Genomic DNA, 14721 nt, shown 5'->3' with positions numbered 1-14721 from the left:
TCAAAAGCAAGAAACTTACATTCATATAATTAGAATTCTCAAAGTAGAAAGGAGTAGGCAATAAATATTTAAAGATTTAAAATTTCTGAATTTAGTTCAACTTATAATACATTTCCAAGAAAAATGAACCTTTTGCAAAGACATTTAAATAAAATCATACCAAAATACACAAAAATGAAATTGTCCAAAACTTCTTGTAAAGAAAAAAATAATTAAAGCAAAATAATATTTTTAAAAAGTTGAATAAAGGCATGTTTTTTCCTCTAAATATTGGTGGTCCTGGTGATTACGAGTCTGACTCCTTTGACCAACTTTTGCCATAGAGAAATGTCACGGCTCTGTTTGGTTATGTTCTACTTTGAGAGAAGTGTAGGGCTTGCATTCCATATTTCCAAGATCAAGATGCTCGGTGAGGCTTGTCAGAGCATCTCTTAGAATCTGACCCTCTTAGTGACTCTTGTTGCACTTCCTGAGTGGTGTGCTGACTCTATCAGTGTGGCAGAAGTTTATGCCACGCGCCTTCTGATGCACTGGACTTCACATTTGGCCAGCGTGTGAAAAATCCCAAGTTTTAGCATTGCTGCAAAGTCCAAGTCACAAGTCTCTTCCAAGACCTAAGGCAAACTTAGTTGTGAGTCCCTGTACAAATGAAGTTAGACACTTCAAAAATTCAATAGCAGAAAATAAACATTACTATTCCAAAAAGTACAAACAACGGGGAAATACAAAGCATTGAGACCAACACAAGTCCAAAATCCAAAGGGCAAACATTAAGTCCCATAGTTCAATGTGAAACATCTGAAGCAATGTGTAATGAGCTGTGGGAACTCCAAAGGCCTTAAATGGCTCCGCCCATACAGCACTTTTGGTGGTAGCTCCCATGCTTCTCTCTCAGGCCTGCTTTGTTCCCTTCTTGCAACTTCTTAGACAATCCATGTTTCTGGCTTTTCCAAACTTTTGGGGTTTCCACTGAATAGGCTTTTCACCCACAGCTTTACACGCTGCACTCTCAGGGGCACAATGCCTGGCCTCCCAGGCCTTCTGATATGTAGGTGGAAGCCTTAACCTCAAAACTCCTGCATTCTGCAAGTGCCTAAAACCAGTGCCAAGTAGATGATACCAAGGTCTGCTGCCAGCTGGAGCAGTAACCAGGCTTCCTTCTCGTGATTCTGAGAAATACATTCTCCATGCTGGTGCCATTCTGGAACCTGGTGTAACTGCTGCTGTCATTTTGGAACGCTGGGCTCTGCAGCTTTTTCACCAAGGCAAAGTCCCTCACCTTAGTAGTTCTGAGGCTGCAAAAGGTGGAGACCTGCAGCCTCCTGTGATGCCCTCAGACCATCTTTTCCATTCTCTGGTTCCTTCTTCTTGGCAGTGGTAATCCTCTCAGCTCTATCTTTGCAGTTCACAACATTATTGGAGCTTCCTTTCTGGCAAAACTCACAACATGTTAAATCATCCTGTTGGACTCTGCTCTTGATTCTCAATATAAATCTCACTAAAAGCCCCCATTAATAGCCATGCCACATTGGGGCTGGTGAGATGGCTCAGTGGTCTAAAGTACCCACTTAGAACAAGCTTAGCAAAGCACAGGGACCGCGGTTCAATCCCCCAGCACCACATGCCAGCCAGCTCCGCCCCCTGGTGGGCTGAGCTGGCCATACACACACACACACACACACACACACACACACACTAAATAAATAAATAAAAGAAAAAAAAAAGAGTCATGCCACTGCCTCAATATATGGCTGCTTTGAAATTTCTGAGAGACTGGGCATGGTGGCACATGCCTGTAATCCCAGCTCTTGGGAGGCTGTAAACAGGCAGATCACTACGAGTCAATCTAGTAGTGAGACCCTGAATACCCTGTAGACCCTTCCCTAAAATACAAAAAGAAAGAAAGAAGTTTCTTTTGAAAGACTAATCAGTCCACCATGCTTAATCTCAGTCTCAGGCAGTCTCTAGACATAAGCAAAATGTAAACAAACTTTCTGCTAAGCCAAAACATACATCATCTGTTGTCCAACAACCAATGCAGTCCTTCTTTCCAGTAGAAACCTCTCCAGCCTGGTCTTTACAGGCAGGCTTTCTATCAACCTTCTGGTCTTCTAAGCTCTGACCAGAATCTCCCATACATAACAGCTGAAGCTGTTCCTGCGTTTCTCTTATAGGCAACATCTCCAGACCTTTCCTATATCTTCCCATAAACCATTCTCAAAAGCTTGTAATCCAGATGGTCAGGTTTAGTCACAGCAACAACCCCACTTCTCTGGTATCAAATTCTGTCTCAGTTACTCTTCTTTCATTAATGGGACAAACACTCGACACTCAAAATGAAGAAGGGAAAGGTTTATTTAGCTCAGTTACTGGAGGTTTCAGTCAATAATGAGTTGGCTCCAACGCAGCATAGCACCATGGCAGAGAGCAACCTTTCATGTCAGTGGCAAAGAGAAGAGAGCAAAAGGGCAGAAGCAGTGGCAACAATGGCAGCAGAGAACAAGTCTATCTCCCTTATGTTGTATTCAGGCTATCCACCCTGGGATGAGTACAGCATTCACACACATAATCCCTGTGGATTATGAGTTAATCACAAACTCTAGAAGTCTGCCCCATGACTGTATGAGGCTTTGGGGGGACAACTAGACACAAGCCATAACAAATGGATTTTGAGAGCAGTTCAGAAACAGTATCTTTGGTTCTAAATGCTAAAGAGTTAAAGAGCATGTTAGGGTTGACAAATGACTCCACAGATCACAATGGAGCAATGACCAAAAGTGCTATGTGACCCAAATATACAACAGGTTATCCCTGAAGAACAGCCAGCGTGGCAGCCTCCATGAGTAAAAAGTCATGATAAAGCATGTTTTAAGAAGAGAAAACAACCTAAATCTACTTACCAATTATAGTCTATATAAAATACCATAATGTATAGCTACTGATCACACTTAGGTATATACCTAAGCAAATACTTACATACTTACACAGTAAAGTTAAGATTGAAAGGAAATAACCCAAATACACTGAAAATGGCAGCATGTTATTTTGTTCTAATTTTCCTGCAGGTAGATTACTAATTACGTGAGAAAAACAAACACTTCAAATAACAACTTGGTTAAGTTCTGTAATAGTTTTTATTTAATACGTAACCCAAAAGTTTACAAATAACTCCTATAAAGGAATCAAGAACATACAGTAATAGGGAGAATATCAATTTTTCTTACTGATCTAATTCTGTACCATTTGGCTACCATTAAAAATAAACTTGGAGAGAAGAAGAAAGCATTTTATAACCACAGCAAATGATATTACAATGGCATTGAAGTATTCTCTAGCACATGACACTAATGTCTCCCCAGCCTCCACAACAGGGTCTCACTAAGTCATTTAATTGCCCAGGCTGTGCTCAAACTCCTGCCTCCACTCCAAGAGTACCAGAATTAAAGTAATGTGCCACCATATCTGCCTGTTTCATAATAAGATTATTTTCATAATTTTTGTAATAGGTCATTTTATTTTAAGGATAAAGTGGAAATTATAAACTCAAGGGTCAAAGGGACTAAGGACTCTGACTAATCATCTAAATGTTCAATGACTCTTAAAAATTATTTTATATGTGAAGTCAATAATAAAATCAAGTCATATGTGGACGGTGACTATGAATACCTTCACATATTAGTACACTGCTCATTTTAAAAAACAGTAAACAAGCTTCTAAAATTTTTTCAGTATTTTTCTATTTCTTTTTTAAAATTTATTTATTTATTTGTGGGGGGGCAGCTCAGCCCACCAGGGGGCGGGGCTGGCTGGCATGTGGTGCTGGGGGATTGAACTGCGGTCCCTGTGCTTTGCTAAGCTTGTTCTAAGTAGGTGCTTTAGACCACTGAGCCATCTCACCAGCCCTATTTTTCTATTTCTGAAGACAATTTATAAGCACAAAATATTTATACTGTGTCTAAGTCCAACTTTGCAGTGGCACTACTTACTACAGCTATCTTCTATATTAACTACAAAAATAAGAAAATTGTATAAAAACTGGTCTATATAAATGTAAATGATTTAAGCTGTTTTTATTAGGGGGGGCGCCTGCGGAGATAGCTCAGCAGTCTAGGCATCTGCCTCAGCAAGTGCAAGGACCTGGGCTCGATCCCTGGTACCACATGCCTATGCCAGTCCTGCCCCAGATGCATCAAGCCAGCCACCAAGAAAGCCAGCCACCAAGACTGGGTGTAGTGGCACACACCAGTAATTCCAGTGCTAGGGAGGCTGAAACAGGAGAATCATTATGAGTCCCAGCTGTATAATGAGACCCTGTACCAAATATATTTAAAAAACCACCACAAACAACAAATATATAAAAAATACATATAATATATATACATATATATATATTATATATATACACACACAATATATATTTCTTGGCATTCATCTCTTTAAACTGTTCTTAATAAATATAATTAGCAGTATCTACTATTAAAGTTCTAAAATATTATTTCTCCTCTTCAGCATATTAAATAACTTCCTGTATTATTTGCCCACGAGTTAATTTAGTAATGCCTTTTTGTTATCCACATGAAAAAGGTAAAAGTAAATTCAAGTTAGTATAGTAGGCTTCAAGGATTTAACAATCAGTTGGTGCTCTCCTTTAGGTCTGCAATGTTTACCAAGAGGCTCATATTTTGTAGATTTGGGTCTCCTGCTCTTGTATTTAATTAAGCCATTACAAAATAAAGTCTTTTGTGTTAAAAGCCATTCATTCTCTTTGACTGATTAATTGATTGATTGATTGATTGAATGACTGTACCAGGGGTTGAACTCAGAACCTATTCCACTGAGCTATCTCCCCGGCGCCCTTCTTTGATTTGAGGGAAAAATAAATAAATAAAGACTACACACTAACACAACCTCAATAAGTGTTAATTTCTGATTCTTTTACTGAGAATTTAGATGAAAATGAAGATGACTTGATTTAGACAACTAAGATATCACAAAAAATAGTTCTAATGATGTCAAAGAACACATGTGAAAAAAGAGTAAGAAGCAGCAGCAAAGACGAAGAGAAAAAAAACTTGGTTTCATTAACATAGTTATGACATGAAACTTATTTAAAAATAGGGCGACGGGCTGGTGAGATGGCTCAGTGGTCTAGAGCGCCTGCTTGGAACGGGCTTAGCAAAGCACAGGGACCGCGGTTCAATCCCCCAGCACCACATGCCAGCCAGCCCCGCCCCCTGGTGGGCTGAGCTGGCCACACACACACACACACACACACACACACAAATAAATAAAGTTCTTTTAAAAAATAAAAAAAATAGGGTGAGAAGACTATTTTATAGAGATTTATTTATTTTTTCCATAATTTTATTGAGAAACAAATAGCAATGAGACAGTTTCAAACAAAATTGGTAGGACAGTTTCAATAATTAACACATTGCATACATTCTTCCTAGTGGTTAATTGCTGTACAAGATACGGACATGATATCCTATTTACAAACACTATTAGAACAAATCCCTCTATTCATTAAGAGAATGTAACTATGTATCTATCCTAACGATTTTGTTGTTTTTTTGTTTTTGTTTTTGGCGGAACCAGGGATCGAACTCAGGCCCTTGCGCTTGCCAGGGAAGCGCTTATTCTACTAAGCCATCTCCCCGGCCCCCTATCCTAACCATTTTGAACACACAGATATAAAATGGACGTTCATCTGTATCCGTTTTGTTAAGTTCCGTTATTTGAATATTATAGGTGTGTTAACTCAGCAAAATATTCTAAAAGAGTCCAGTAATCCATAATAGTATTCAGTCTTCTGCTTCACTGGCAATGTCAGAAATTGTTGACCTGAGTCCCTTACAGCTCAACATAACAGCATGGCTTTACTTCTTATACTTAGTTTTTATACTTTTCTGCTGGATGGTTAAGACCATCTATAGATTTAAATGTGAAATTAACTGATTCTTATAACACCAAGAATATTTTGAGAAAAATCAGACATCAAATTAGAAAATACATTTTCCATAACACTAGAAGAGAACTGTACTCCTTATATCATTAGTAATGTATACACAATTTGAACAAAACTTTTTTAAAAACAAAACATGTACAGAGTACAGCTTGTAAAACATTACTTTTCTAAAGGTTAACTGAGGACCCAGCTGTTGTATAAACTTAATTTTGCTTAGTACTTCTTCAATCACACTTATGATGAACATTTAGTTTTTCCAGGGCTGGGGAGATAGCTGAGCAGCTTAAGCACCTATCTGGCAAGCACAAGGTCAAGTTCAATTCCTGGTACCAAAACAAAACAATAAATAAATAAATAAACAAAAGAAAGTTTTCGGGGAAGACCACTGGCAACACCTCCAGAGCCCCAGGGTCTGGGCGGCACTTGACCTCAGCTGAACTGCTACCCCATCCCCTCAGGCGCTCCCCGCTCCCCTTGGCCGTAAACAGAGTTGCAGAGTCCAAGGACCCCTGTTGTTCTTCCTCCATCTTGCTTGATGGGAGGCATTATGGCCCCCAAAGATGATATAATGACAAATACTCTTGCTAAATCCATCAACTCAATGAACTCCCTCAGAAAGAGCAATACCCTGTGATGCGATTCTGGGAGTAAAGCTAAGACTTCCCTGCACATCGGATTGTGCTGGCTGACTGTAGTGACTATTTCTGTGCCATGTTCATTAGTGAGCTTTCAGAGAAGGGGAAACTTTATGTTGATATCCAACGTTTAACTGCCTCTACCATGGAAATCCTATTGGACTTTGTGTACACAGAAACAGTACCTGTGACAGTGGAGAATGTACAAGAACTGCTCCCTGCAGCTTGTCTGGTTCAGCTGAAAGGGGTGAAGCAAGCCTGCTGTGAGTTCTTAGAAAGTCAGATGGACTGTTCCAAATGCCTGGGTTTCAGGGATTTTGCTGAAACTTACAACTGTGTTGACTTGATGCAAGAGGCTGAGGTTTTTAGCCTCAAGCATTTTCCTGAAGATGAAAATGCACGAAGAATTCATTCTTCTAAGTCAAGGAGAGGTGAAGAAGCTAATCAAGTGTGATGAAATTCAGGTGGATTCTGAAGAGCCAGGCTTTGAGGCTATCATCAACTGGGTAAAGCATGCCAAGAAAGAGCGCAGAGTCCTTGCCTGACTTGCTACAGTAAGTGTGGATGCCCCTGCTGACCCCCAGGTACAGATGTGATAGATGTGTTAGATAGATGCTGAGCCCTTCATCCGCTACAGTTTACAGTGCAGGGATCTAGCTGATGAAACAAAGTTTCATCTGAGGCCTGAATTTTGGAGTCAGATGCAGGGCCCACAGACAAGGGCTCATCTAGGAGCCAATGAAGTGCTTCTGGTGGTTGGGCACTTTGGAAGCCAGCAGTCTCCCATTCACGTGGTTGAGAAATACGACCCCAAGACTCAGGAGTGGAGTTTTTTGCCAAGCATCACTCACAAGAGACGTTATGTGGCCTCAGTGTCCCTACATGACTGGATCTATGTAATTGGTGGTTATGATGGCAGTTCCTGTCTCAGTTCAGTGGCTACGCCTGAACTACACATCAGATGAGGACAGGGTCTGGTATTCTGCGGCCCCAATGAACACCTGATGCAGCCTTGCTGGGGCTACCATCCTGGGAGATATGATCTACGTCACTGGAGTTTTGATGGAAGCAGGCATCATACCAGTATGGTGCGACATGACCCAAACATTGACCAGTGGAGTATGCACATGGCCCGAGATGGTGCTGTATTAGTGGCCAGTGGAGTGATCTACTGTCTAGGAGGATATGATGGCTTGAGTATCTTAAATTCAGTTGAGAAACATGATCCACACACAGGACACCAGACTAATGTTACACCAATAGCCACAAAGCGTTCTGGTGCTGGAGTAGCCCTACCGAATGATAATTATGTAGTGGGGGAATTGGATGGTACAGCCCATCTTTCTTCTGTTGAGGCTGACTCCTGTACCACTATTACTAGTATGACCTCACCGAATGCTATGTAGGAGCCACAGTGCTTTGGGGGAAGACTATGCAACTGTAGGATACAATGGCCCATGCTAAGCCTGGGATAGGATCTTTTTTTAAGGGTCTGTTCCTTTTATTTTTTTCTGCCTTTTATTTTTTTGGGAGATGGTTTCACTATGCAATTCAGATTGGCCTTCATTGAACTCATTTTGTAGTCCAGGCTAGCCTCAAGCTCTTGGCAATCTTTCTGTCTCAGCCTCCCAAAGACTGAGATTACAGGCATGGGCTACCACACTAGCTTGTTAATATTCATTTTTTAAAAATAAGTTAAATTGCAAGATGCAAGGAAGACAATTTTGTATTTAGCCAAGACTGCTTTTAAATTGAGGCAACATTAAGACCATTAGTTAAGGATTTTAATTATATTCTTTCTAGCTGTGAAACTAAATAGTGAATCCTAGCCTGGCTTTAGTTTAGAAATAGTTGCAAGGGAATTTTTATTTTTAATTTTTTGTGCGTTAGTATAGGGTCTCACGATCTAGATCCAGACTTGTAGTGATCCGCCTGTGTTCATCCTCCCAAGAGCTGGGATTATTGGTGGACCACAACACCTAGTCTCAATGCTCCATGGAGGCAGGGCTGGCATGGCATGTCCTGGCTTGATCACCAGCCTCCGTCTGCCTAAGCAGGCGCTTTAAATCACTGAGCTATTTGGCTGGCCCACAAGAGTTTTTTTAAAAACATACATTTAGTGTCACAGTAGTGCTTTAGCTGCTCAGAGTCCATAGATATTCAGATGGTATGCGTCCCATGGATCCATTCTTGGAACCTGTTTTGTCTTGCCTAGTTCTGTTGATGGATAGCTGTTAGGGTTTCCATGTACTGTGTACAGAAAGATGCAGAGGTAGGGACAGTTTATAATAGTGACAGGGTCTTTAGAGGGAGGACAAGTTGAGAGGACTTGTTTCTATATTGAGTATGAAGGGTAGTGAGAATTGAGGGTTTTCTGTCTATTAGGAGTATATTCTTAAGGAGTATTAGCACTGAAGTAGGTGTGATGATGCATGCCTAACGAGTTTGAGGCCACTCTAGACTACATGATGGCACTGTGTCTAAACCAGGTATGCTATGTGCCTATAATCCCAGCAGACCGTATGAGTGAGGTAGGAGGATCATTGGTAATTGAAACCAACTTGGGCTACATAGTGACATGCTGCTTCAAAAAAACCTAAGTAAATAATAGAATAATATGTAAAATATTCTTGGTAACATTAAAATCTATTATATGTAACAGTATCTCCGTTTAGAAGAAAAAAAAAGGGGCCGGGGAGATGACTCAGTAGGATAAGCGCTTGACTGGCAAATGCAAGGATCTGAGTTCAATCCCCGGTTCTGCCAAAAAAAAAAGAAAAAAAAAAAAGATATGATGGCAATTCCATGTTGAGTAGCACTGAGTGCTACGACCCTATCATTGAGAGCTGGGCAGTGGTGACATCCATGGGAACCCAGCGCTGTGATGCTGGTGTGTGTGTTCTCCAAGAAGAGTGACCACTGTTGGAGCATCATCCAGAGCTAGTGACCAGTTCAAGGGACATTTTGTGGGAGAATCAAGGATCCTTTACAGAATGCCTTATTTCTTACTGTTTGCACAGGGTGATTATATGCACCAGTGCCATGGTGATTGTACTTATTTGACACACATTCCTTCTCATACTGGTTAAGGGTGGGTAACAGAAGAGAATGCACACTGAATGGGTGTTAAGAGACTGGATCCTTCTCCATCGGATCTGGAGAGTACTCGTTTCTAACACTACATGCTTGGAAAATATGCATATGCTGTGCCTCACATATTTCAGAGGATGACATGTGGACAATATCCAGCCTGGAGAATTGGAAGGATACCAGCTCAAGTAAGGATGGTAAAATCCAAGCGTTTATTTCCAAAAACAAATATCTTTTCTAAAGTACAGAGAGCTAGAAGCACTACAGTTTCATTCTGAAGGAAGAGGACAGAGACTCCGTAACTGGGGCATAGGAAGAGGAGTCGTGATAATTCCTTGCTGATGGGGGACAGGGTTAGTATATCAGCACTGAGGTTAGAATACATGACAAGAGCTGAACTTGATGGAATGTGAATGAACCTGGAACACCACTGAATTATAACCTGGAAGACGTATTATTGGAAAGACATTTTTATTTCCCCAAGGTTTTTCAAAAGTAATGTTGAAGGCTGAAGAGATAGCTCAGTGGCATAAGTGCCTTCCTGGCAAGCACAAGGTCCCAAGTTCAACCCCCAGAACTGCAAGAGAAAAAAAAAAAAAAAATCAAAAGTAGAGTGTTGTATATCTTGCCACTGAAAACCATGAGAGAATAATAGACTTAACAGATACTAGGATAAGACAAGACGGCACAACTGGAGACGTTCCATATGCTGGGGACTAACTAGCAGTACCTATGATTTTACAGTTGTCTTATTCCATGCCAGGGTTTATGTAGCTGTGGCAGTATTTGTCTTGAATGGGTAAAAGACTACGTCTTTGTTGAACAAACACTACTACTCCAGTACACTATTTATTTGGGGATGGGACAAGAGTAGCAGTAGCCTAGCAGCTCAGCTACCTGATTACTGCCCCACTTTTTTCAAGGGCACAATTCTGCTAAAGAGTGGTTTTTACTGCTGTGTTTGGTACATTTAGTTTCTTTCCAGTTAGTTCCAGCACCTCTGCTGTCACTGCTGAGCTCTCCTGCATTATACAGAGTGAAGTTCTTGCTTTATGGGAACTGCAAGTGTGGGAATGTGATAATCTAAACAAGGATGCACTTTCCCTTTGCTTTCACACTGTTTTTTTTCTTCTTTCTCTGAGCTGTAATAACTGACAGAGTTCATTTTCTTTGTATTTTTTTAGGTAAACAATATAATTGAGTCAAACGCCTTTAAAAATAAAAAAAGAAAAAGTTTTCACAAAACCCGACTTTTAAATGACTATAAACAGTTTTGGACTAACCTTTAAAGACAACTCCCCCCCCCCAAAAAAAAACCGCAAACGGGAAGATGGCTCAATAGAATAAGCGCTTGCCTGGCAAGCGCAAGGGCTTGAGTTCAATCCCCAGTTCTGCCAAAAATAAATAAATAAAAATTAAAATAAATAAATAGCCGCAGAATTTATTGTACACTACATTTTATGGCAATGGTCTCTCTAGACACATTTATTATCTAATTCTCACTACAATCCAGTAAACTGGGAGTCAGTGGTAGCACACCCTTATAATCCCAGCACTCTCGGAAGCTGAAGCAGTTTAAACCCACTGTGGGCAACTCAGTGACCCGACAAGACTGTCTCAAAATAAAAATTAAAAGACTGTGGCCCCAGATTGAATCTCCAGTACCACAGAAAAGGGGAAAAAATCCAGCAAAGTACTGTACTCTTAAAACACAAGAAAATAGTGGCCATTTTCCTATCTCAATAGACAAGGCTACTTAAGTGACAGAGGGTTAGACACTAACTATAAAACCCTGAAAGCCTCATGCCTTTTCTCATACCAATAAGCATGAACTGCCTTTTGCTAATAATTCTGTAACTAAAATCTCCCCTACCTTCTTTTATAGTGTATATTTTTCTCACCACTTGGACAGCTCTTCACCATTTATCACTTCATGTGCAAATTCTTCAGTTTGGCTTAAATGATACTACTTTCTCCTCCAGAAAACCTATCCAAGTAGAAAACCTTTCTTCTAAATTTCCATGGTGTTGGGGGCCAGTGAGATAGCTCAGTGGAATAAGTGCTTGCCTGGCAAGGGCAAGATCCTGAGTTCAATCCCTGGTGCCACCAAAAACAAATAAGGGGATACAAATGAAAGATCATTTTGTATTTATATATACAAAATAGATACACAGCTACTTTCGCTTAATTCAATGAGGACAAAGATGTGCACTAACAGTGTTTGGACAGGATATCCTGTCTGCTTCTTGTACAATGGATAAACCACGAAGAAGATAACAATGTACAATGTAGTGATCATCGAAACTGTCCTATTAATCAGCTTTGAAACTGTCTCATACTTGTTTCTCAAAAAAATTTTTAAAAAATAAAAAAAATAAAAATAAAGGATCCTTTTAATCTCTGACAGGACTGAACTTGAAAAGGGGGATACAAAGGAAGGACCATTTTGCTTTTTTTTTTTTTTTGGTGGAACCAGGGATTGAACTCAGACCCTCGTGCTTTCCAGGGAAGCACTTATTCTACTGAGCCAGCTCCCCGGCCCCCCAGGATCATTTTGTATTTGTATATACAGTAATAGTTAGGATAGAGGTATAGCTGCTTTCGCCTTGTTCATTAAGAGGAAGGATTTGTAGTAGTAGTGTTTGGATGGGATGCCCTGACTGCTTCTTGTGCTATGTATGACCACTGAGAAGATAGCAATGTGCAATGTATTACTTATTGAAAATGTCCTATTAATCAGCTTGGAAAGTGTCTCATTGATATTTTTTTCTCAATAAAATTAAAAAATGAGTAATAAATACAAATAAATAAATTTCCATGGTGTTTATAACACAGCTTTATCCGTTAAGACTTAAACACTTCCTGAAATAAAAATTAGAGTAGAGAGGAGATGGCTCAGTGGAATAAGCACCTCCCTAGCAAGTGCAAGGGCCTGAGTTGAATCCCCACTTCTGCCAAAAAAAAAAAAAAAAAGAATTAGAGTAGAAAAAAATCTAACACAATTTCATCAACTATTCTGGTTATGCCAATGGTGATCATTATGAGGGCAAGAGTCAAAGGGAAAGATATTAAGAATGTTATAAAAAAAGGAAAATCATAAAATAAAAATCAGATTACATGGAATGACAAAATGAAAACCAATCTATGTTTCAAACTACGTTACTGTATCAGTTTAATAAAAATAGGACACACAAGGGATATACCTATAATCCTAGCACTTGGAGCTGGTGAGATGGCTCAGTGGTCTAAAGCACCTACTCAGAATAAGCTTAGCAAAGCACAGGGACCACGGTTCAATCCCCCAGCACCACACACCAGCCAGCCCCGCCCCCTGGTGGGCTGAGCTGGCCACATACAAATAAATAAATAAATAAATAAAATTTAAATAAATAAAATTAAAAAAAAAAAAATCCTAGCACTCTGGGAACCCTGCAGGACAGAAAGTTCAAGCCCAGCCAGAACAATTTGGTCACCTGGCAAGATGCTATATAAGATATAACAACATGAAGACAGATGCAATCGTTAGTAGTACAATATCAAAAAACCAAAACAGGTCACCAACACACTTACTATATATGAAAAAAAATTTGTGACTACATCAACATTCACATCCACAATGTTTTAATTTGTATCTTCTAATATTTTAACCTTAGACTATCACCCACACGTTAACTTGTAATTTTGAAAACATTAAAATATATGCATATTAAAATGCTAAATATGTACAGCAGTTATAGTGCTATTACCTTTAAAAAATTATGGCCTATGGCAGTAATATGCCACACTGTAGGCACTAAAAATGAGTCTTAACTCAAAGGAATGTATATATGTATTACAATATGTAATAATTTTTCCTAAATACATTTATATACATGTATTTGTGAAATGACAAAAAAAGTGTTCAATAAACTAAACAGCACTTAAAAAGGAAAACCTCTTTTATTTTGCAAGTTTCTAAGTGATTGAGCCAATCCAATAATAAAGGATTTAGATGTATAGTGAATACCTACTATAGTAAATATAGCCATACTTACCTTCCTGGAAATTTGAATTTTAAGCTTATAGATCTAATATTTTCATCACCAATATTTATTTATTTATTTATTTATTTATTTATTTATTTATTTAAATGTACTTGGTACAGGGTCTTACTATGCAGCTCCAACTTATAATGATCCTGTTTTCAGCCTCCCCAGTGCCGGGATTACAAGCATGCACCACCATGCCCACACTTTCATCACCAATTTAAAGGAGCAATATACCTAGTTTAAATTTTTTGTTAAATTCCTCAAAGTAATGAAGCAGAATCAAATTATATTTAAACCTCAATATATCTGATAATACGGCATGATAAAGTATCATTTGCACATTTTGGATTTCAAAAAATTTTGGTCTGTGCTTCGTAGTATATTTTTTGAAGGCAGGTCAGAGAACTAGTTTTTAAAATTCTGTCATTTCTCCTATCATCCATGACTTTCACTCATCAAAACTGAAAAAACATCTATGGGGGCAAAAATACTGTTTACTCCCAAAGCAATATATGTAACACAGGATTAAATCACTAAAAAAGCTATCTAAGGGGCCGGGGAGATGGCTCAGTAGAATAAGTGCTTGACCAGCAAACGCAAGGATCTGAGTTCAATCCCCGGTTCCACCAAAAAAATAAATAAAGCTATCTACCTCTTTGTGTCTAGGTTTCACCATCTAGGGTGAAACACTCCACAGTAAGACTTAGGACAGATCAGAGTTACACTTTTCTTGGGCTGGCAATGTAGCTCAGTGGCACAGAGTCTGCCTGGCAAGTGTAATGCCAAGTTTGATTCCCAGTACCCAACCCTCCCTAAACAAAAAGCACGAGTTATACCTTCTTCAAGATATAGTTATAGGGGCTGGTGAGATGGCTCAGTGGTCTAAAGCACCTACTTAGAACAAGCTTAGCGAAGCACAGGGACCACGGTTCAATCCCCCAGCACCACATGCCAGCCAGCCCCGCCCCCTGGTGGGCTGAGCTGGCCACACACACACACA

At 39.5% G+C, this 14721-nt stretch overlaps 1 protein-coding gene and 1 pseudogene across 20 annotated transcripts in view; one reads left to right on the top strand and one right to left on the bottom strand.

The window, feature by feature from the left end:
* Pum2 (pumilio RNA binding family member 2) overlaps positions 1-14721 on the bottom strand; it is a 100419-nt gene that overhangs the window by 73340 nt on the left and 12358 nt on the right. The gene's annotated exons all lie outside the window — the stretch shown is intronic.
* LOC101583599 lies at positions 6465-9519 on the top strand (annotated as a pseudogene).

Source organism: Octodon degus, unplaced genomic scaffold (genome assembly GCF_000260255.1).
Source record: "Octodon degus isolate 3935 unplaced genomic scaffold, OctDeg1.0 scaffold00019, whole genome shotgun sequence".
In the NCBI taxonomy this organism is placed as follows: domain Eukaryota; kingdom Metazoa; phylum Chordata; class Mammalia; order Rodentia; family Octodontidae; genus Octodon; species Octodon degus.
Note: the sequence above shows the minus strand (reverse complement) of the source record. Positions and strands in the feature narration are given on the sequence as shown.